Source organism: Epinephelus fuscoguttatus, linkage group LG9, assembly GCF_011397635.1.
Source record: "Epinephelus fuscoguttatus linkage group LG9, E.fuscoguttatus.final_Chr_v1".
Classification (NCBI taxonomy): domain Eukaryota; kingdom Metazoa; phylum Chordata; class Actinopteri; order Perciformes; family Serranidae; genus Epinephelus; species Epinephelus fuscoguttatus.
Genome location: NC_064760.1, coordinates 9,183,750 through 9,206,417, shown reverse-complemented (window position 1 = coordinate 9,206,417; position 22,668 = coordinate 9,183,750). Strand labels below are relative to the sequence as shown.

The 22,668-nt window shown below is 40.0% G+C and overlaps 1 protein-coding gene and 1 long non-coding RNA gene across 12 annotated transcripts in view; one reads left to right on the top strand and one right to left on the bottom strand.

Annotated features, from left to right (window-relative positions):
• prom1a (prominin 1a) overlaps positions 1-22,668 on the top strand; it is a 108,931-nt gene that overhangs the window by 2,465 nt on the left and 83,798 nt on the right. The gene's annotated exons all lie outside the window — the stretch shown is intronic.
• Positions 1-22,668, bottom strand: part of LOC125894056 (uncharacterized) — a 92,885-nt gene that overhangs the window by 4,261 nt on the left and 65,956 nt on the right. Inside the window, exons 5-6 of the long non-coding RNA XR_007449994.1 lie at positions 18,973-19,079; positions 6,112-6,199 (exon numbers count right to left, since the gene is read on the bottom strand). This is a non-coding gene — a long non-coding RNA (uncharacterized LOC125894056). The remainder of the gene's footprint in view (positions 1-6,111; positions 6,200-18,972; positions 19,080-22,668) is intronic.

Here is a 22,668-nt window from a genome sequence, read left to right as displayed (position 1 = left end):
GTCAACAGACTTAAAAGAATCTTTTTAAAAATGCTTATAAGTGGGCCTTGAGTTGGGATTACTTTGTCAAACTTATATTTTCAAGGTCAAGAATTGGACACCTTGTGGTTTAGAGGGCCAAGAGGCTGAACACTGAACCACAACGTCCCTGATTTAAGTTCAGCCGGCCTTTGTTGCATCTCTATAAAGTGCCAAAAATACTTTACAACAGAATAAACTTTGATGTGTAAGAGAATACTTTCAGAATGATAATTTGTACATCAATTATTCATCTTTGTTTTACTCTCCCGTCTCCTTGGTGAACGGAGAATCCACAAAAGACAAACACTCTTCATGAATGACGTAAACAGGGTCTGCATTTAACAATGATCAATGGCGGCAGCATGAAGACACTGTGTTTTCAACTCCCCGAAAATTTAAAATTAAGCATCTAAATACAGTTAAAAAGGAGAAAGAAAAAGAAAAATAAGGAAAATGCAGTATAAAGAGGTGGCACGAGATGAGGACGAAAAGACAGGAGACACGGGGAAAAGAAAGTAAAAGTAACTTGATCGACACCACGGCATCAACGATGGAGGACACTGGGGAGATACAACAATTACTTGTGGAACTGAAAGAATCTGTCACTGACCAAATCAAGGATTTTAGAGCGGATGCAGAGCATGACGTCAAGAAAATAATGAATCAAATGAAAATTCTGTAACAGGATGTGGAGACACTGAATATAAGAATACGAGAGCTGGACAGCAGAGTTAGTGAACTGGAGGATGAAAAACTGGAGCAACAAACAAAAATAAAACAGCTCAGTACTTGTATGATTGAGTTGGGTGACCAGATTGACTACATCCAAATTAAATCCAGGCAGAATAATATACGCATCTATAGCACCATTGAGTGGAGGGAGGGAAGTAATGTGACCGCTTTCATTCAGAAACTGTTTAAGGATGACGAGGAGGTCCAAACTGTCACACAACTTGTGCAGTATAACCCAAGTCTCATTTATCCAGTCATGTGCTCAGTACTTTAACACATTCATTTTCTCTATAATGTTCAGATTTTGCACACTTCTGCGTATTAGTAGCACGCCCTGAGTGTGTGTTCAAACTCAAGTCAAGGCAACACGTGGTGAGTAATTGATACTGGGCATTTTTCAGGTAAAAGTTTCCTTTAATTTGAAAACACAGACAAAAGCTCTTGCTAAGGAGCAGGCTGCAGAGCAACAGATCCATGACAACTGAGCAAACTGCGTTCTGATAAAGACCTGGTAAGGCCCTGATCACACAGAAAGTGTTTCAGCAGCTGGAGGCAGCTTTTTGTAATAGATTTTAATGAGAATGAAGCTTTCTGGTTGCTGTTTTTGTGTTGTGATAAGCCTCGTGTTTCTGCGCTTGAGGCGCCTGGTGTTTTTGCCGGAGCACTCTGAACTCCTCAAGTTGAAAAAAAACTTAACTTACAGTGGAAAAGCACCCAACGTCATCTCAGCTTTTTTCCCATTGTTCAATTGGACGATTTGAGAGGCGGGCCTTCTGTGGTGGTCACGACAACAAGTTTACAGTTGGTAAACTTGGAGGAGAAACTGGTGGTAGCGGTGGCTGGATACCCAGAGCTATACGGCTTGACAATACACAGCAGGTTGTCAAACTGCCCCCAAGTCATCCTAAAATAAGCCTGGAAACAGCCATCATGGAGGTGAAGCTCCTGGACCAACTGGTGGTACTCCTCATGATCCACCCTCTTTTTTAGGATCTCATGTACCCACACAGATCTCTGTTTATCTGCTGACAGCCTCTCACCCTCAACCACAGCTACAACGAGTACCCTCTGCCTCAACATTTTAGGAACTAGATATTATTTACTGTGAAATAAATAAAATTTATAAATTCACGGCAAACAGCATAGAGTTTTTGAAAGTTGAAAGTTTTGGAGGTTTAAGAACCACAAACAGAATCAAGCTCAGTGTTCACCATCAGGTGCATCTTTATATTAAAGTGAGCAGTGTCACATTAAAACCACCTGGATGAAAACTCACACTTTAGGTTAAAGCAACACACTCCTCTATAGTCAGTGATCAAACAGTCAATATCAGCCTAAAAAACTGGTCTAACCATAGGAGCGACTGTTGCTGTGTAATTAGTGAAGTCCCATCATCACGTCTTCCCCAGTCACTGCGTGACATTTTACATTGTGTAACGTCTTTATAATCTCATGAATGTTTGACGCAGTCGACTGACACGTTCATTCTCTGCATCAAAAATGGCTCCGAGCTCGTAGGAGGTGTTATTAGCAACGAAGCAACAAACGTCTATCAGACACCCACATGAAGAAAATGAACAGTGACATATTCTCTTTTACTGTTTTCAATGGCTTTTTAGCTGCAGTGTGGAAACCTCACCTCCCTCACACACCTCCCTCACACCCACCCTCCCTCACACCCACCCTCCCTCACGCATCTGCCTCACACCCACCCACACTCTCACCAACACACAACTGCTACATGCCAACACAGGCTGATGTACAGGTTCACAAGCCCTTTTCAGACACGACATACAGAACTTTGCTGGCCTCAGCAGGCCGTTAAAGTGATGGCTTAGTGTCATCCGGATGTAAATGGCTTTTACCCAAACCTTCATTACAGCTTTAGGACATTTACGGAAAGAGACAAAGTGCTTGAGAGACAGATTGTGTGAAAGGAAACAGCATCACATCTGGAAAAGAGCTGAAAAGTTTAATAGTATGAAACAACAGAAGTGTTTTCTGTTCTCTCTGCGGCTGCGTCACTGATGGATTTTTAAAGTTATTTTGCTGTGAACATCTTCATTGATAACATTATTCTCTTATAGTTAATCTCTTCGGTAAATTAGAAAATCTAACAGTGCCAAAGTGTAAAGTGCTTTAAATTTCTCTTTGCTGGACATTAGTTTATTGATCTTGCAGGAGATGTGGATTAACGTATGGACGTTGGAAATAAAAGGAGGGAAACAGCTAGTCTGATTTTATTGTAACTGTGGTTGTACGAGGATTTCTTTGTGCTGTGGTTGCATCTGGTCGAATCTTAAGTTTTGTCCCAAGCGATATAATATGTAACTTTTCCGCATCTAAATTTCTAGAATTTACTAGACCAATGTTATATATGACAGCGAGAGCCATCACTTGGGGGGGTATAACTTGAGAAGTAGATTAAATTTGAAATGTTGTTTTCGCACCACTGTGAAACGTATGTGAGTATTAATTTGTCTGGTGATTTTGTGGAATGCATTGGGTGAACAAATCAAAGTAAAGATATCAGACAGTTTAAAAAGAGGTACAAAGATGGCATCTTCACAGGGTACAGAGATGGTTAGAGGGAATGTAAAGCACGCTCAGAGTGAAACTGTTGTCGGTATTCTCAATTCATATTTTCGTATGATTTTCTTACACGGGGTAATCTTGGGTATCAGGTATTAAGAAGTGCTGTGGTGTAAATGAGTGATTGATCGATGGTGAGGAGCTTGTATTTATATATTAGTTTGATTAGTGATGGATTAGTATAGTTTAGGATCGGGGAAGGGCTCGACAAGCATGTTGCTGCTTCCTTCACCTTCTCAGACATGAAATGTTTATATTTCTCATTGTAAGTCTGTTCATGATTTACTGTTCATCTCTGATTTGTAGGGTTTTTTTCTACATATTTTATTTTACAACTATTTTTAATATTTGAAATAAATCAATCAATACATATTTTTTGAGTTGCGTACTTATATTATCCCAAATGTTTGCAACAACTTTCAAACCCAGAGGAATCTGTAGTCGCCATCGTCCTGTCAGTGGCGTCATATCTCCTTTGTGTGTGCCTCAAGGTTGTGGTTTTCTGCCAGAAGGTCTTCTAAATTCACTTTTTATTCAGTTTTAAACCACATTTTTGCGATATACCTTTTTATCTTGAAGTTTTAACCAGATGAAGGATTTTAAGACATTAATGTAGCACAGTGTTAACAATGTTATTGATACCATTCTTTGTCACACCTTCAACTCAAACCATTGTGTTGCCCCGCCCAAAATATATAATTTAATAATTACATTATTATTGTAAACATGCGGGTGACTGGTAGACTAATGGCCGTAAATGACGACTATTGGTCAACTAGGAAAACTCTTAGTCGGGGGCAGCCCGACCAAACAGTGTCAGTAAAATACTGATTTTTAATGTGGTACTGCTTTATTCAGTTTTTAATGCCACTTCAAATCATCTGGTCTGTTTGTTTTGGAGAGGAAGAGACCTGAATGATGAACACTGAAGCAATCCTAAATGGGAGAAAGTGACTGCAGTGACGGCCTTGCTCTGTCTTTTTTTATTGTTTTGATTGTGAGAACCCTAGCGGCAGAAAACAACATACTGTATGTTTAACACTCACACATCAACACTCCGTTCAGACAGGGAGTTATCAGTGTTTCAGCATTTGCTCAAGGACACTTCAGTAGGAAACATGTCTGTAGGTGGACACACGTCAGTCACCTTTAGCTTCAAGGAATTTAAATTCTTCATCCATTACTCTCCTCAAACTAAAAACAGTAAATTTAACTTTAATCTCTTCAGTTTTTTAATTAATCTTGGTGTAAGTCAGCCATCACTGGAGAATAGAGGTGCATTAAGCTCCTGCAGTTTGAATGGTATCATTTCACGCCTGTGGGTGAGCGCGGCTTGGGAGCTGATGCCAGCCACCGTCATGCAGCACATCCCTGTTGGATGTATTTTCTCATTAGTGTCTGAATTCCCTCTCCTCGAGGAGCCACACCTACACATAACCGAGGCCTGGTGAAAGTCTGGCATTAATTCAAGACAAGTAACAGTTGCCAGGGAAACCCATCGGCAGCTATCATGGCCGTTGTGTTATGGTTCACCTCGCTGGCTTACATACAGCTCGTCTCACTGCGCCAGTGTGATGTGAGGCAAAATACAGCTTGGGTTATACAATCTGGGGCCATGTTTGTTATTTAACATTCATCAAAAGGCAGTCCGCAGTGGGTTTTTTTACAGCACAGAGGCATAAAGACACTTTGGTGTTCGTTGAAGGACACATAAACATGAAAGAAACTGGGGAGGAACACTTCAAAAGATTTCTAACCAAGGACAAAGCAGGGATCGAAGCTCTTCGTGACGTGCATCAGAGATTTACTGGAATTATAAAGTAGCAGATATTTTGGTTTTACTGTCGTTCATATTCTGAGGAAGAAATAAAAACGCTGAAAGAGACTCTTTAAGGTTAAATGCTAATAAATCTCAACTATGATAGTGAGTAAGGGTCAAAATTTTTGAACGATTAACAGATCAGAGAATTTAGTGGCAAATATTTTGATAATTGGATTATTGCTTAAGTAATTTTTTAAAATCCAAACATTTGCTGGTTTCATAAATGTTTCTTAAATCTAACAATGTGATGCTTGTTTTTGTCAGACATGCGTACAAACAAAATATTCTGTGAAGATGAAAGAAGTCAACAAGTGTTAGCAGCAGAGCACCATACACCAACCTTGAAAAGCTGAGGAGGAGCTGTAATTAACTGGAAACTTTAATCTCATATCATATATTCATAAACAGACTCTATCGCCTTTATACTCTCCCTGTAAGGAAAGGTGTCACATGTTTGGGACAACAAATCTAAGGTGGAATGTCCTGCAAACTGTTTGATTCAGTCGGCAAAAAAATTACTGTTACCTTAATGTAGATTTTTAAGGTATCCTGGTTTAAAGGCATTTAAAATTGTCCATCTTTTTAACTCTGACACATCTTAATAGTGAAAGTGTGTTCATTATTTTGCTCCTTTTGTTAAGTTATTTGCTTTTATTATTATCTGTGGCAGTCATGTCTGAGAAGTCCCACTGCATCAAGTTTAACATAACACAGGGTGAGCAACTGATATACATATGGTCATTTGGGGGGTGAAGTATTCCTTTAAGATACATCCAATGAAACTGTGACATTTCTGATGAAAGTAATAAATAAATATTGATCAGAGTGATCCCAAAGTGTAAACAAGTGTGTGAGAGCAAAGATACAGTTTGACAGTTTGTACTCTGGTAGTTTGATAATCTCCTCAATTCACTGATTAACACTCTAAAATATTCTTTACTTACAAACACAGCTGCAGCAGTGTTCCTATTGGCCACCTGAGCACATCCGCTCAGTCAAAGATGAACAAAGGTGAACTCTGATCTGCGACACCTGCAGCAAAACAGAAAACACATGTTTGAATTCCCCCTCAGTTTGGGGCTTCAACAGAAGTGAATAGGAGAGCTTAATTAACTTAATGCTGAAGAGCTTAACTTAATGTGTCCTGTAGTAAACTCCTGAATGCCTCATTCGACCTAAAACCCAGGTTTATTAAAGAATCCAAAACAATTACAGTAATTATTGTTTACACTCCCATACTGTAGCTCTCCAAATTAGAACATGATATTATAACATTTCTTATAATCTATTCCGAAAGCCTATTAACATCATTATAGCCCATTAAACTAAATAAGAACCAAATTACAGGCATGGCAAATCACTGTTAGTGGATTATACTGCACACTGCGCCTTTTAGCATTTTATAGCTGGAGTGGAAATGTCAAGAACTGACGACTAATGGTGAAGAAAAGCTGCATTAAAATGAGTCTATGTGTAGAATCTGGTCCTCTTTAATTTATCCAACTCAAACTAATGTTAGCAGCATTGCACACTTGGTTACGTGTTCGTTTTGAAGCCAAATAAGAGCACTTTTATGCAGATGAGGGAAAGATTGACAGGATTTCACTTCAGTGTGGCTGCGGTGTTTTAACCTTGAACACATCTAAGGCCATGGACTCTCCAGGGTGCACTCTGACTGCGCCAAAAAAGCCAGGATAAAAATCTGGTGAAAGATAATGAATTGGATGAACCCACGGGTCAGTCACAGCACATGTGGATGACTGGTTAACGCTGCAGGCCCTGTTACACTACAGTACGGTGGTAAAGTGATTAAAGAAAGCGTCCTTCAACTGGAAGGTCGGAGCTCGAGCCCCATGACAGCAAGCATCTGCTCTGCTGAAGCGTCCTTGAGCAACATACTGAGTGCCAGCCGGCTGCTGACCCTGAACTTTAACTTCCCTGTGGAGGAGGGTGAAATCTTCACGTTGGGAGTGTTGAAATGGTGCCAGCAGAAAAAGAGGGAAATCAAGTCATGACTCATTATTTTTCAGCGTTCTTCCAGCCAGTTGCAAACATTTTCCTAATTAGAGATTTCTTCGGCAGCGGGCACATCTGTGGAGATTACCATTAGATGCTGTGATCATCTCCCAAAAGGGCTTAAATTTGCAATCATAATGTTTGAATCATTTCTCCATTTATAATATCAAAAACAAGCAGATACCAGTGACTTGCAGAACCATGTGTGCTGAAATGATGAGCTGGTGTCTGGGGTTTCTATTTTTGTCAAAGACCTAATTCTTCAGTGTCGCAATAAAATAAATTAAAAATAGTTGACAAAGTGGTATACATCAGATCACCTCACTGCAGAGATGACCAGCTCTATGTTTTTAACAACTCGTATGTCCTGCTGAGGAGGATGTTCCTGCTGATGCAGTGGGAGCTCAGATGGTTAAGTGCATGAGGGTTAAAAGGTTGGGCTCATCTGAACTGTGCATACAGACCCACTTGCACTTTACTGGGCAGAGAGCAGTGTGTGGACAGCCTGTCACAGATGGCATTGGCAGTTTAAGTAGACTCTAACGGTGCATTCAGACATACAAGAGCCCTGTGGGAAATCTAACATACGGGAACAAACAAAGACTGAAAGACAAAAAGACATTACTGTTTGTGCACCTTCGAGGTAGTGTTTTAGAAGTTATCATGGTGGTAACAGAGAGCTGCAATCCTGAACTGACCTCCACACTAGCCTGTATTCTCCTGGCTTTAGTAACTCAATAAAATCTCTTATTAAGCATGAAAGAAATTAAACATGTTCCTGAGATGTACTGCTCATAATTAAGATTTTACTGCAAGGCTGAAACCTTCAATAAAGCTAAACAACTTAATGCTAAAAAACACTACAGCTCCCATTAACATTTCAGCCAGGCAGGCACTTATTCATTGCATCATATTCATCAGTACATAAACACCAATGTATTATGTTAATGTAATTGATACCTCCTCTGCTGTCTAAAAACTATACCGTACACTCCTCTCTGACTTGCTGTTGTTACAGACATGTGTGAACCAGCCGCAGCCCCTCAACTGTGGACTCAGTATTAGACTGTTGTAAATAAGGTCTTTATCTAAACATGTAGTAAACCACACAGCACGCAGTTGCGTTCCAAGGCTGGATTTTTGGTTATTCGTGTTATTATAAATGTCAGTTTCAGTTTGAATGAGGTTCTCCTACTTCTGAAACAAAACCAGAAAATACTGGTTTTACTTTGGCCGTCTGACCCTCTGTCCTTCCTCTCCGTAGTTGTGAGTGAAATGGAAGTAGCTGCTGTAAACTGTAATGCTATGAGATATTCTGTGGAGGTTTTATACATATTTGAATGGCCAATGGCTGTAATAACTTGACTTTATGGTTAAGGTTTGGTTAGGTGTAAGCACCAAAACAACTGAGTTAGGTTCGGGAAGGGATCACAGTTTGGGTTTTATAACTTCTTTGTTTAGGTTAGGGAAGTGGTACCCAACCAACTGGGGCAGCCGTAGGGTCCAGATTTCTCCTTTGTCATTAGTTCAAGGTCCATGTAGTGTAATACTTTCAGCGTCATACTTGTGTTTGGCCATGTCTTTGAGCCCGTTTGCTGTCTCTGTCAAGTAGCTGTCGGTTAGTCACTCACTCTACAGCAAAAAACGGCACAAACTCTGTGCTGGAAATTCACATACTTAAAAATAAAATGTGGTTTTACAAACTTGAAACATTTGAGAGTCACTTGCGGTCCATTCAGAATGAACCCACAACCCCATTCATGAGACTGTACTAATGTGTTTTAAATGGCAACGTTTTAGCAAAAATGCATGTGTTGGGGAAGTACTGAGCATGCAATTGGATAAATGAGACTTGGATTACGCTGCACAAGTTGTGTCCGAGTTTGGAAACTGATGTTTTGATAGAGTTTTGCTGATGTTAAATGCAGTCCCTGTTTACTTCAATTCATTAAGAATGTTTGCCTTTTTGCATTCTTCATTTTCTGTGGAGGCCTGCAGGAAAAACAAAGTTCTCTTCAAGAATTCAGGGTAACGTAATGAGTAATTGATATACAAATGGTCATTTTGCAGTTGAGGAATTCCTTTGAGGTCAGGGAACCATTGTGTTCATGGTCAAAAAAACAACAACAACATTGATAGTTGGAAGCGGGGCACAATAAGCAGCTTGCTAAACAACTGATTCAATGTGTTTTCTTGGGAGGACAATCTTGCTTTTCAATATTAACACATTGTCAATGCATATTTTATATCTAGCTTTGTCCTCAGGCTAAAATATGGTCAACATTAGCTGACATACATAAGGAATAGTCACTTGCTTAACAACTATTGAATCTGTGGTGGAAACAGGACTAAAGTTTATTGTTTTTTTTTTTTTTTTTTTGGACAGTCACAAATCCTGAAACTCAGAAAAAAAAATGGAATCATGTTGCTGCTTTTCTATTATTCTGTAGGATTGAATAGCTGCCCCGAGGCCAACAACACAAACGTGTCTGGATGTGAGGAAGGCGTTCATGTACTCAATATTTTAAACTATTCTCAGCCTCCATCTGTTACTAACAAGATCAAATGTGACTGTGGGAGGACTCACTGAAGCATGGCTGGACACTTAATATTATGTCATCTAATTATCTAACCATCAAATCAAACAGAAATTATCCTCATCTGCATGTTTCACAAATCCTTAATGTATTTTATAAACAAATGACATGCATTTACAATAAACGTTTTTCAGACCAAGAAAAATATCTTTCTATAAATAAACTGAGCACAAATTATGCATCTTTGCAAGATCCTGTGCTGACCAGTCATACTGTAGTAGCATCTGCATGACAGAAAGTGATGAATACGATTGCTCTGCAGTGTTTTTGTGCTGTCACATGCAGTCATGTCATTGCACTGACAGTGATGGCCGTTGGCACCAGGACGCTTCAGGACACTAACAGGCACAGCCTTACTGGCCTACAACATAATGTCAGCTGATTGCCAGGGGCAATGTGTCACTGCAGCAGAGGTAAGGAGGCATCGCAGGTGAATACGGACAGAACTGACACACATCTCAGAAATCTCCATCTTACTGCCCATATATACAGATATTTTATCATGCGGTAGGCTTTGTCTAAAAAGAGAGGAAAAATATAAATCTTATCCAGGGAATGTTGGCTGAACGCTCCACTGCTCAGCTTATCATTCAAACTGTTTCACATTCACACTGTTGGTGGAGCCCGCTAGTATTAAATCATGTACTGCTGGCTTCTGACAGAGTCTAGTTCAAGATTCAAAAACAGTGTCTCTGCATTTTGCATCAGTATAATCTCATGAAATTTTGTGAAACTGGCGGCAGATAAAAAGCACCATGCACTAAAAGTTAAATGGATTTCTGCACTTCAGTAGGATGACATGATGCAGGCAATTCTGATACTGAAAAGGTAACAACAGTGTTCAGACTGAATACAAAACAATTGGGCTTGTTTTTGGACTTGTTTTTCAATCCCCACAAACATTATGGCCACCTGTGTCTTTACATCTGCTTGATATGCAGTTGATCCACCTAAAATCTTCACGTTCAGTGTGAGCACAGTTTTACCCCTTTATCACCAAATTAGCTCAGTTTCTTTAACCAGTTCTGTTTAGGATTCTTGGAACCTTAGCGCTATCTTGTGAACCAGCCTGCATGTCCACCAGTTTTGAGTAGAACTGTGGTAATCAAAAATGTGTCATCGACGGAAGGCACTGCACAGCTATAAATGAGACTACTGCACGCTTTTTTTCTGACAGTTTCTCACTTTCTCACTACTCTCTCAATCAGCACAATCACCAGAATAAATGTTGGCACATGATCGATATATAGCCTCAATGTTCAACGATTCAATATCACTGATACAAAGTAAAAACATTGATACATATCATTATCTTTGAGCTAGGTGTTTATTTTGAACTTTCCATGGCACGTCTGTGTCACCATTTCTGTTCAAGCACACCTCTTTCCTCAACACTGAAACAGTGCTAGCAGCCGAGCACCAGGCAGATACTGACAAGCAGCTAAGAAAAGACAAGGACGACATTTACCAAACTTGTCTAATATACAAGCCCCTGAATTGAATTAAAATCTTATCATAGCAGACTTTTTGATGTCAGGTAATATGGTATCATTAACCAGGGAGCCGATATTGTATCATGATAAAAACTGTGATTTACACCCTGACATTGTACATTTCAAAAATCCGTGGATACATCACATATGTGTGTTATTATGCAGCAGATACGTTGATACTTAACATGTCTTTACATTTCAACAACACTGTGATTAAGGTGTGGTTTTGTTCAGGCACATCACAATGTGTCACTGAAAAATACCCATGTTTGGTGGCTCTAACGCCGCTGGAAACACAACTAAACATTGGTTTGTTGTTTGTTGGTCCTGAACAGTAGTCTTCAGCTTGGCAGCCATCTTGCCAGCCAACATACCCTCCAAATTACCTAAAAAGCGTTGACAAGATACAGATGAATCACACAAATGTAACGCATCTGTGGTTTGCAGAAATGTATGATGCCAACATTTTCTTCTGGCGACTGGCCTGTGTGAATTTTATATTTTTGTATTTTTAACTGTGGTACTAATTAAAAATACGAGTCTTTGGGCTCTGGGAAAATTGGGACTATTTTTCATTATTTTCTGACATTACAGAGTCCAAACAATTAATCAATTGATTAAAAAAAGGTAAATTAGATTGTGTTTTTGCAGCCAGATTTTTCTGTGTTCACTGGCTTTTTCATGAGTCAAACACTGACATGTTAATTTGTGTTTTTGTCACATAAACCTTTTGTGGTGGAGGAACATAATCTTCCCATTATCCGTATTATTGTGTTTTAGAATTAATGTGACGCTGTGTTGCATTAGGCTGTTAGTTATTAAAGGAGAGAAACATGCTTTTCATTTCCACCTCAGAGGTTTTTCTAGCAGGTTAAACATACAAACTGGTAACACTCTCGTCACACACACCAGCTTCTTTTACATTTAAGCTGCCGCTGCCCCAGCTTTGTGAGAGAAGATCATGCTGCATAATCAGAGCACAAAAAGAAACATTGTACAGCACTTTAATTCCTCGCCTGCGGCTCCAGTCCTGTGAAAAGATATCAAAATAGCCTTTAGCTACATGTTGTTACTCCTGAAATGGATCCACAAATCTGGGATTAGTCTTTCTGCAGGCACAGCCAGCCAGACGAGGTGGCCAGCTGTAAATGAAGCGCTTCAATCCAAAATCATTATTCAGCCATTTAAATATGTGTCACATCAACAGACACAAATTAAACAAATAACACTAACAATTCCAAAACCACCTGAAGTACAGATGACACATTATCCCTCCCTATAATTGGCCCGATGTTACCAAACTGAAATGACACATGCTTGTGCTTAAAGAAACTGATTTAATGGAGGAGACAGCCAGAGACAGACAGCGGCTGAACATCAAAAAAGCTCACTGGAAAGTTAAGATGGTGGTGGACAGGCAGTTAAACATTCTCCAACAACCAGCAGCTGAACTGCATTTCAGCTCCAAAGTGGAAAAGTTTCTCTCACCTTCAACTAATGAATGACCTGACTGAAGAAGCCATGTTTCACTGGACAAATTAAAGCTGGAGCAGAAGGAGACAACAGTTTATGTGACACTTAAATCAGCAGCAAACTGAGGACTCATCCTGAATTATGGCTCTTTTAAATTTGCTGTAGTTTTATTGAGCTATTACAGTCCATTAAGCTACTATGTCTCCATGTATCACCACTTATTAGACTTTTATTGTTTATGGGATCATCAAGCATTTGTTTATGAGTGACATGGCACTCAAGACACGCGTAGCAATGCCTGAGACAATCAGAGAGACAGAGGTCAGATTCCTGTCACAACAGTGCATGTGTCAGCAGCTGCAAAACCCTCACTACCTGTCTTGGATTGCATTCACACAGAAAACAACACTGGATGCAAAGCACAGCCTCCTCATTCATTTGACATGGTACACTGCGTCGACATACTTGGGGTGCTACCAGAAAGTGCCAAAGTGTTGTGGCATGTGATAAGCCTTTAAAATCATGGATCTACTGCTACTACCTGTTTGGTTTGCTTCAATCAAACTCAAGTTTGTTTGCCCTCTAAGTGCGGTTTGTTTGGGCAGGTGTGAACACAGCAATCACACTCAGGTGTGCACCAAAACAACCAGACTGAGACCTTCTTGAAGAGGTGGTCTCAGTCCGGTTACAAACAAACTCTGGTGCGGTTCGTTTGTGGTGAGAAGGTGTTCTGACCTGGATGTGAACCAACTGCAGTCACATGACACATTGTTTGGGTTAAACATGAGCATGTTACAGTCCTGGAGGATTATTAATGTGCACCTCCTCCTGTACTGCCTTAATATGCACATTCAGCACATCCAATGCATCAAAACATTGTTTTCTAGTTGGAGCCGCGCCTCGTTTTCAAACTGTATGGTTTGACTAAAATGAACAATGACAGCAATATAGTCCGCAATGAGCAGCGCTAAAATCAACCTGCGTAGTTGTCCCTCCATTGTGACATTAGAAAGTGTCACATTTATCTTGCAACTCTTCTTCAACGTTTGCTTTACTTCCTGGATTTTTCCCACATGGAAATTCTGACCAATCAAGAGCAGCTTTCTCGCACAAGGCATTTGATCTGGTCCACTTGTAAATGCTGCTGTGAGAACACGAACCAACTCTAGGCAATTATACAACTTTGGAACAAAATTAGTCCCTGATTCAGACAACAAGACAACTCTAGGTCTGAAAGCACCCTAAGAACTGGTAGGTAACCCACATGGACTTGTACCTAAACCCTAGATCTGTCTAGCTTTTCCACCACATACAGTACTCTCAAATAAAGGCGGGGTTGTTACTCAGTCTGCATCTCCCTGACTGTCAATGGAACAGGGCTGCATGCCAACATTTTCAGAACAAAAAAGGACAGGCCGAAGTGTTTAGAGTCTCTGTCACAATTGCTGGGGTATTCAAAAAATAGCTGGTTTGTGCCTTGAGTCCATGTCAAGCAAGAATGATGATTCTCTCTTGACCGATCAACAGACTGCAGTGTTTATAGCTCCACCTTTTTGTACTGGATCACTATGCCAGGTACCTCAACAAGGGGGGATGAACACACTGAATTGAATAGAGTGGTTGTGTTGGTATCATCCAAAACTTCTACAATGACAATGCAAAAATAACCATTCTAATGTGTAACAAACTGAACCGGACTGATGAAATCGAGGTTTTGGTCTCACCTGTACTTGAAACAGCACCATCCCACCAATGCAGCCTCTTACATTTTGCAAAACTTGGTGATTTTAGCTGAAACCTGTGTACTATAAATGACGGGTCAGTTGCTGTCAGCATTCTGCACTCTGCCACCTCATTAACTCGTTTATTGTTTAACCACCCAGGACCTGCCTGAATTGGCTTTAAAATTAGCTAAGTCATTTTTCGTGACAGCTAACTTTAGTCTTTGTCATTTGATGACCGCTAATAAATAAAATTTTTATAGGGGCAAGTAAAAAGTCCATTTCTCTGATCAACTTGTCTGACTGTGCAAGTGGAAAAAACAACAACATAAGTTTGAACGGTGATTTTAAAGCTACCAGCAAACTAATCTATGTATTTAAGAAATAATGAAGTGAAGGCTGCTGCCTTAAGCTGGAATCTTCAAATGAATTTACACCAACATGGCTCATGCTGATTGCTTACTTCCTCCTCACTTTGCAAACACTTCTGTTTTCTTTTTGTTTTGGGTTCCTTTGATTTTTACTGTAAATGCACATGTTTCCTTCAAAAGAGAATCCACGATTAGCTTTGTTACAAATTCAAAGACCTCCTACTGCGACAGCTTCATTTGCTCTCAAATGACAACAAAAAACTGTGTATTAATCATGTCAGTGCAGTTATGAAGTGTTTGGTTACTTGTGAAGGAATTTAAAATGACTAGTGCCTCAAAGAAATGCTTTCATAATTAGAGGTGCTTCTTTCATTGATACAGCGTTGGGTTTTAATAAGACAATACAAACTGTTGAATTCAAGCGGCGCCGCATGACTCCATCACAGTGAGCTGCCTGACACATTTCACAGTGAAAGGCCATTCACTGTGTCATTGAGTCTCAGTGCTGAAGTGTGTTCTTACAGTATAAAAGGGGAAGAAGTAGATCAATAGACTGAACAAAGCAGCTCCTGGATTCTCAGAGGAAAGCGATGCATCTCATTTAGACAGCTTGCTTCACCAGAGGCTGGCATATCAGCAGACTAAGTGAGGGGAGATAAGAGCTATGGCATTAAGATTGTTGAAAGTTTGAGACACTTCAAGGTAATATTATAATGCCACCATTAGCTTAAGCTCCCAGCTATCTGACGGCGCAGGTGAGAAATGTGGCAGACCGAGTGAAGGCACAGGTAGTGACGAAAATCAAAAGATCGCTGGAGCAAGAAAGGCTGTGGAGAGATCAGCTTATTTAAAAGGAGAAAGAAAGAGGAAAAAAAGAAGGAAAGAAAGAAATAGAGGGACTGCGTTGGAGTAAGAGCTGACACTTCCCCGGGTGCTGCTAAAGCCATGTCTCATTTGGGGACGTCATATTTGGGTCAGGCCTGGTTAGCCAAGCAGGAGAGGCGAGGGTGAGGCGAAAAGCTCAGTCCTGCTGAATGGATGGCAAGTCATGCATTCTCTGTCCCCTTGTTCCGCTTCATTGGTGGGTGCAGTGGTGCCCACTACGAGTCTACTCAGGGGACATTGCTGAGTTGTAATTGCAGATGTGTGGCGGTAAGGGGTCAACGCGCCAAGCGCCCGAGATGACGACTGTAAACAGCCTTCCTCTTCCGACATGCTGTTTAGCCTCAGTGCCGTTTGTCACACCTCTTCAAAAAAAAAAAATGCTTGTAGCTTTCACTCAGCGGTGCAGAGACAGTTCCCCTGAGTGGGATGTGTCACGAGAACATGATTGTGTCACTTAGCGTAGCTCTCAGTGACAAGCTGTGCATCAGGTACGCTTGATCAAGAAGAGTAGTATTGATCTTTAGTTTAGGGTCAATCCCAAGCAGCCCTGGTTGACTTTATCACATCACTAAGGATGAGTATTGTTGGGAGTTCATCAACACCAGCTCTGCCTTTCAGATAGTTTCAGTACTAATACTGATAGTTCTTCATTTTAATAGGATCAGAACTTACAACTCAGTGCTCAGTGTGCTCTTTTTACTTTAGCTTAACTTTTGTTTGTTTGTTTGTTTGTTTACAGTAAAATGATGATAACCTACTGCTTATTGTTGTTCACCAGGGGAGAGAGAATTAGTGTGTAAGATCAAGCTTGATATCCAGCTTACACTTGGTTGGCAGGGTTCCTGCAGCTCAAGGCAAATTAGATTTAAGACTTTTTAAATGGCACTCAAAATAGAAGAAAAAATAACCAACAATTACTTAGGGTTAGGGACAGTTTGCTCAAATATTTATTGTAACAGAAAATATGACCTCTGTGGTAAACTATTAAAAATGAACATTTTAAACGCTTCTGTCTTACACTGTTTGAACAATGAAATCTCTTGGGATTCTTAGAAAAATTAGAGGTTTTGTACACAACACGTTTATTAACATTGTATTATAGTTTGATTTATCCATATTTAAAATACTGCAGTATTGTATGGGCTAGTACTTTTCGAGCATCTGTACAAGATACTGCTGCAGAAACTGTTTGTTAGATTACTGACCTTTTCTAAAGTTGCTGTACCAAGTGCACCTCTCTTTTTTATATTACAATTGTTGAATATTTTTGACATTAATGTTGTTCAAATCTGTGCATTTGTCTTTAAAATTAAATATAAAATTACTGATTTACCATGTAGTTTTAGGTATTATTATGTTAATAACTCTCAACTAAACAGGCTCACAATCTTCACCTGCCTTTGTATAAAACATCTGTGGTCAGTTTTCTATTAAATATCGTGGAGTTGTTTTATGGACTGAAAATGTTCATTTACTGGATTCTGTTGTGTCTTTGTACAAAAACAAACTTAGAAATGCTCTGTTGTCTTTTGTTTTGTATTAATGATGGATGGATGGATGGATGGATGGATAGATAGATAGATAGATGTCTTCCAGCATTTTATTTGCGCTTGCCATAGTGTGACTGGTTCGCACGCCAGTCACCTTATTGTGCTAATGTCAGCATATGTTGCTAACGATGGACAGCTAAAAGTTTCTAGGTGAGCTTGCGCTTGTGAAATTAGGTTTGTTGCATTAATGGACATGCCGTAAACTCTGCTTGCAACTACGTGCACTGAATCGCGATGCATCATAAAATCGTATTTTTAACATCTTAGCATTTTTAAGACTTTTGAAAGATTGGTTTAAAACATTTAAGGCCCTAACTTAAGATTATTGAATTCACTGCCTTTTAAGACTTTTTAAGGATCTGTGAACCCTGGGTTGGTACAAGAAAAACAAGAAGACTTCTCCATCTTATGCGCAATGTAGTACATCTGTATAATGACATCAGCTAAATGGCTAAAATGAGAATGAATGGGTTTTTGTTTTAGTGCAGTCCTCCTGAAGTTCTGCCCCAGACAACATAATTGCATGTGTCTTTTTCTCTTGTTAGCTGTCAGCAGGTAGATGTTAGATTGTCTCCTTGGATCGGTCAGCAGGTCACAGTGTCTGTCTGTCATTGTCACCTTTGCCGCCTGCCTTCATCCTCAATTATCAGATGGTAATCTGGGATGTCGTTTACCTGGGCAACACTACAGAGCCAATCCTCTTGGCTGCCGGTCCAGTGGCCGACATACTGAAGAGCCTGCTTGGCCTTTGTCCCTGGACTCTTAAATACTTTCTTAGCCTAAAGGTTAGAGTAGAAAGCCTGTAGCTACAAGATCACAATTCTGTAGTTGGAATTCACGAAGATTTGGTGAATGTTTGGATATGGCTTCAAAACATTTTGATTTACTGGATTTATCACTTCTTTTAAGGACAAGATGGACGGCAGTTCACAGTAAAATAATGTGAACTCATCACAATGTACAACAAAATGTCTGCATAGGTTCATGTTATTCACTCAGGAAGTACGTCAAAACGCAATGAATTAGTTCAAGTTTCTGAGTTTCAAAAAGTTCCCAAGTCAGTGTGCTGTTTAGGGTGCTTCTGGGGACGTTTTGGTCCCCACATTGCAAAGTGAGTCTTGTTGTCTTTCTTGTTACTCTTCGGTACAGTCAGTTGTGGGCAAGAAAGTTTCAAAACCGTAAAAACATTAGCAGTATTTTCTGGCCTGAGATACTGGGGGCAAGTCCACTAAAGGGGCTGAAACGAAGAATAGTCCCTGTGAAGTGACAGACTCTCATGAGCAGCTAACCCAGTAGCACAAAGTACACAATGTTAGCTGAAGCTGTGCAGTGGCAGTTCAGCAGCTAACGTTAGCACAAAACACACATCCACACACACACACACACACACACACACACATACACACACACAAAAACAGTTTCTCGGGCTAATTCTGCAATTCAGCTCTGTACACTTTAAAGTCTTTCCACATGTTTTCAACAAGTATTTTCTAACATGTCTAATGAATTCAGAAAGAAAGCTTCATTTTACTTTACCCAAAGAGGAGCAGAACTGCAACTAAGAGGCCTACTGGTTAATATAAATGTAATCCATGGAATAATTTAAGCATAGTGCTTAGCTCTGAGAGATAAATATATACTATGGTATGTTATGTCAGGATGCATGACATAGAACAGTGTGAAAGCATGAATAATTTACCTGGGGAAGCTGGACGATGCTGGTCAAATGCTCTCAAGATGTAACAGGTTGTCCAGTCCAGTTAGGTCTTCCAGTAAAATCAGCACAAAGCAGCCTGAAGCTTGAAACTGGATTAAAAGAACGTCAATGTAGTTATATGCTATATAACAAGATCAGAGCATTACTTTTTAATTTAACTTGGTAAACTGAGCAGATTCACGTCTTTACAGTACAACCATCTGCAGAACACTAATCATTTTCTTGACTGCTGAGAGATTCACAGTATGACACACAGAGGACTGTACTGTATGCATCTCCACAGGCACATCAGTCTTCTTTATGTTTATCATTCAGAGCCGCGGTACACAGGATTCATATTGCCATTTCTGGAAGTCAGTGGACAAGATTGCAGCAAGTCCCTGTGCAATACAACAATCTTTATTAATGTCTGCTGCCATGTCGCCCAGATTTATTTTTATCTGTGTGCGCATTCCGTCGCTCCATCATGCATTTCGACCCATCAATTGATTTCCACTTGAGGGAAGGCTGTCAACTTTATCAACATACTAACTGTGCACACTGGATTGTATTTACAGTGGAGTAAAACATGCATGTGAGCAGATAAGAGATGCTAGTTTGTTTTGTATGTGCGTCTTACTCATGTGCTCATCTGGCTCTTGTGTGAAAACAGGGTTAAGTGGAGTGTGGGATTCCAGCTGTACATGTAGCCAAGAGACTCAGCTGTTTACAAAGCGCTCTACATACACTCACTCATATACATTTAATGTATGTACACAGATGGAACACTCCAGTCTTGTTTGATGCATTAACATCGGTATCTAACAAAGGGCTGAGAATAAAGAGGGATATTCTTTTTTTAATTGAAATGTGAGGGATAACTTTCCCAGGGCAGGTTAAGACAAACTAATACCTTTCTTATTAGTTACACTGCTGTGGACACAAAAGAAAGAGGCACACACACTCTCTCAACCTCTCAATGCAGTTTAATCCCGTAAATGTCATTTGTAGGAGCACTGCTACCAAGTCATCAAGGTTAAAGATTTACAGTTTTAAATTAAATGCCTTTCCACCTTGTAGTTTTGCAAGTGTGTGTGTGTGTGTGTGTGTGTGTGAGTGTGTGTCCTCCCATCTGTTGGTTGTGTAAAGCTGAGCCTGATTCCCTCTCCATAGTTACAGATTCTATGGTAACAGAGTGTTTACCTTGTGCGGAGGTGTTTTTACATCAAGCTCATGGGAAGTCAGCTCTGATACAAACAGTCAGGACACACACACACACACACATACACACACTTGTTCTCCTTTATCAGAAACATTTCAGTTAAATGTCAAGTCACTGGCGTGCTTTACTTTTTTTTGCCTTTACCAAAACAGGATCTGATGCAACCACAAATGCAGGGGATACAAACCCACCAAGTCATAGTTTACACCACCTTTTTATAGGCATATGTTTGTGTTTATGACACATTCTTAGCGCACGCGTCCACAAGTACTATCAAGCTGATGTCTGAATGTCAGCCACATTTGTTTATTAAACATTTTAGTTTATTATTAAGTATCAGTAGTTTGATTTAGTGTTTTAGATAGTCCCAGGGGGCTGGAGCTGATCCCACCTGACATGGGGTGAGAGGCAGACTACACCTTGGACAGGTGGCCAGACTATCACAAGGCTAACACATAGAAACAGACAACCATTCACACTCACATTCACACCTATGGACAATTTAGGGTCACCAATAACCTGCAAGTCTTTGGACTGTGGGAGGAAGCTCGTCTGATATCAGACAGAGTTGTCAACTCGTTTGACTCTAGATGTTTCCATCTTCAGTCTCACATTGCGTCCACGCTAACTGATTTCCCAGGGGGAGGGGGATTCTGTTTTCCCTCACCAATCACTAGAGGCCAACATATCCAGCTGAATCTAAAGTCATTTTAAGTCCATACTGATGCGTAGTCATGCCAACATACTGTTTTTCTGGGGTTTCAAGAGGGGAGCGGAGGGGAGTAAAAACAAACTATGATATCAGCCAATATTGAAAGAATATATAGATTTCAAACAGCCTCAATAGCAGCGTTTATCTTCTATACAGCGCTTGGTATTGTTGTTATTACTCCTCAGGTGCACTGCTTGACAAATGTTTGACAACAGCGTGGTGCCGAGTGGCTGATCGCTAGTCCCCCCACAGCACTCACTGGTTGTTTCTTACTTCATCTGTTTCATGTCACCATGCCAAACGAATCAGTTAACTCTGTGGAGTGGACAGATTTTAAGGTCTAGACCCAGGCAAGAAGGAAGCTGGACTACTCACAGAAAACCCACCGTAACATGGGAAAAATCTGCAAACCCCACAAGCCAGCCAGTGGGTTTGAACCCAGAACCCTCTTGCTGTTAGGTGACCGGACCAGTGTGCCGCTCACATAATATAAGCGTTTACAGAAAAAAAAAAATAGTTTGGGAGTTTAGATTTGTTTGCATCATGTTGATCATCAACTGTATACCATAGATTACCATAATGTAATTTTACCTCTACGTCTACAAGGCAATGTCCACTTGTGGACCACTGTTTCATGTGTATGACATGTGTTTCATTTAAGAACTGTTTAGAGGCTTAAAGAAGAAACACAATTCAGTATTTTACAATGTAAAAGCAAAAGTTAGAAAAAATGTCTTAAAAAAAGAGAATAGAAACTTGTGTAGGACAACTACGTTTCTTCATATCCTGTTAATCAGGTCACAACCTCTATGATGAATCTTGTGACCCAGTGCAGAGGTCTCAGGACCGAGGTGGGTGAAAACAGGAAACAGGGACGTAGAATGCGGTGTGCATGTAGGATGTGGTATTTTGATTTAGGCCACAGGTTGCTTTTTGTTATGTAGCTGCTCTTATAAGTCATTTTGCAAGCACACATCTCACCCAGACTGTGCCTTGTGTTTTGGATGTAATGCAATTTAAGGCAAAGTAAGAGATCCAGCTTTAATATATGTACTGTCATATGTGCCAAACGTTTAACACTAAATAAATGTTAAAGGTCAAAAGGTATCTACTGCCTTATTTGAACTTAGTCATGTCATGTGTCTTGAGAGGATCACTTCAGGGTATTGAGAAAGTGTAAATGCATCCAAGATGCTTTAAAAACAGCCTAAAATCTGACCGCTAAAATCACCTTGAGACAGATGTTTACAAGGTGTAAATGCTTGTCTCTCCCAAACACATACAAAATCTCCTCTGCCTGTGGATAGAGTCTCTAACAGAGTCTTCTCACCATGATTCGTTAGTTGATGTTACACTGACATGACACTGACATTAGCAGAAGACTTAACACTGCCACCGTGAGTAGTACTCTCTATGACTGGTAAAATCTTGGGTAAAATCAATGGAGTGCTCCTTTATGTTGAGAGATGTCTTGTAGCTGGTACATCGTGTACAGTAGATTTAACATCCTCAAAATGAATCAGGGCAACGATTTGTGTTACATAATTCTCTCTCCATCTTTCTTGTCTGCCCTCACTTGTTTCACTCTCTAGTAAATATTTTTTTAGTAAACATACAAAAAAAGCCAAAGCCATTGTTTAAAAATACTGAAAACATTTTTTGTTGCATAGCAACAAGGGAGAAGAAGCGCATGCCTTTAGCTCCGTCTCTTACTCGACATTCACAGCAGCACCTAAAGAAAAGCCTCATGTCTGATCACAGCCTG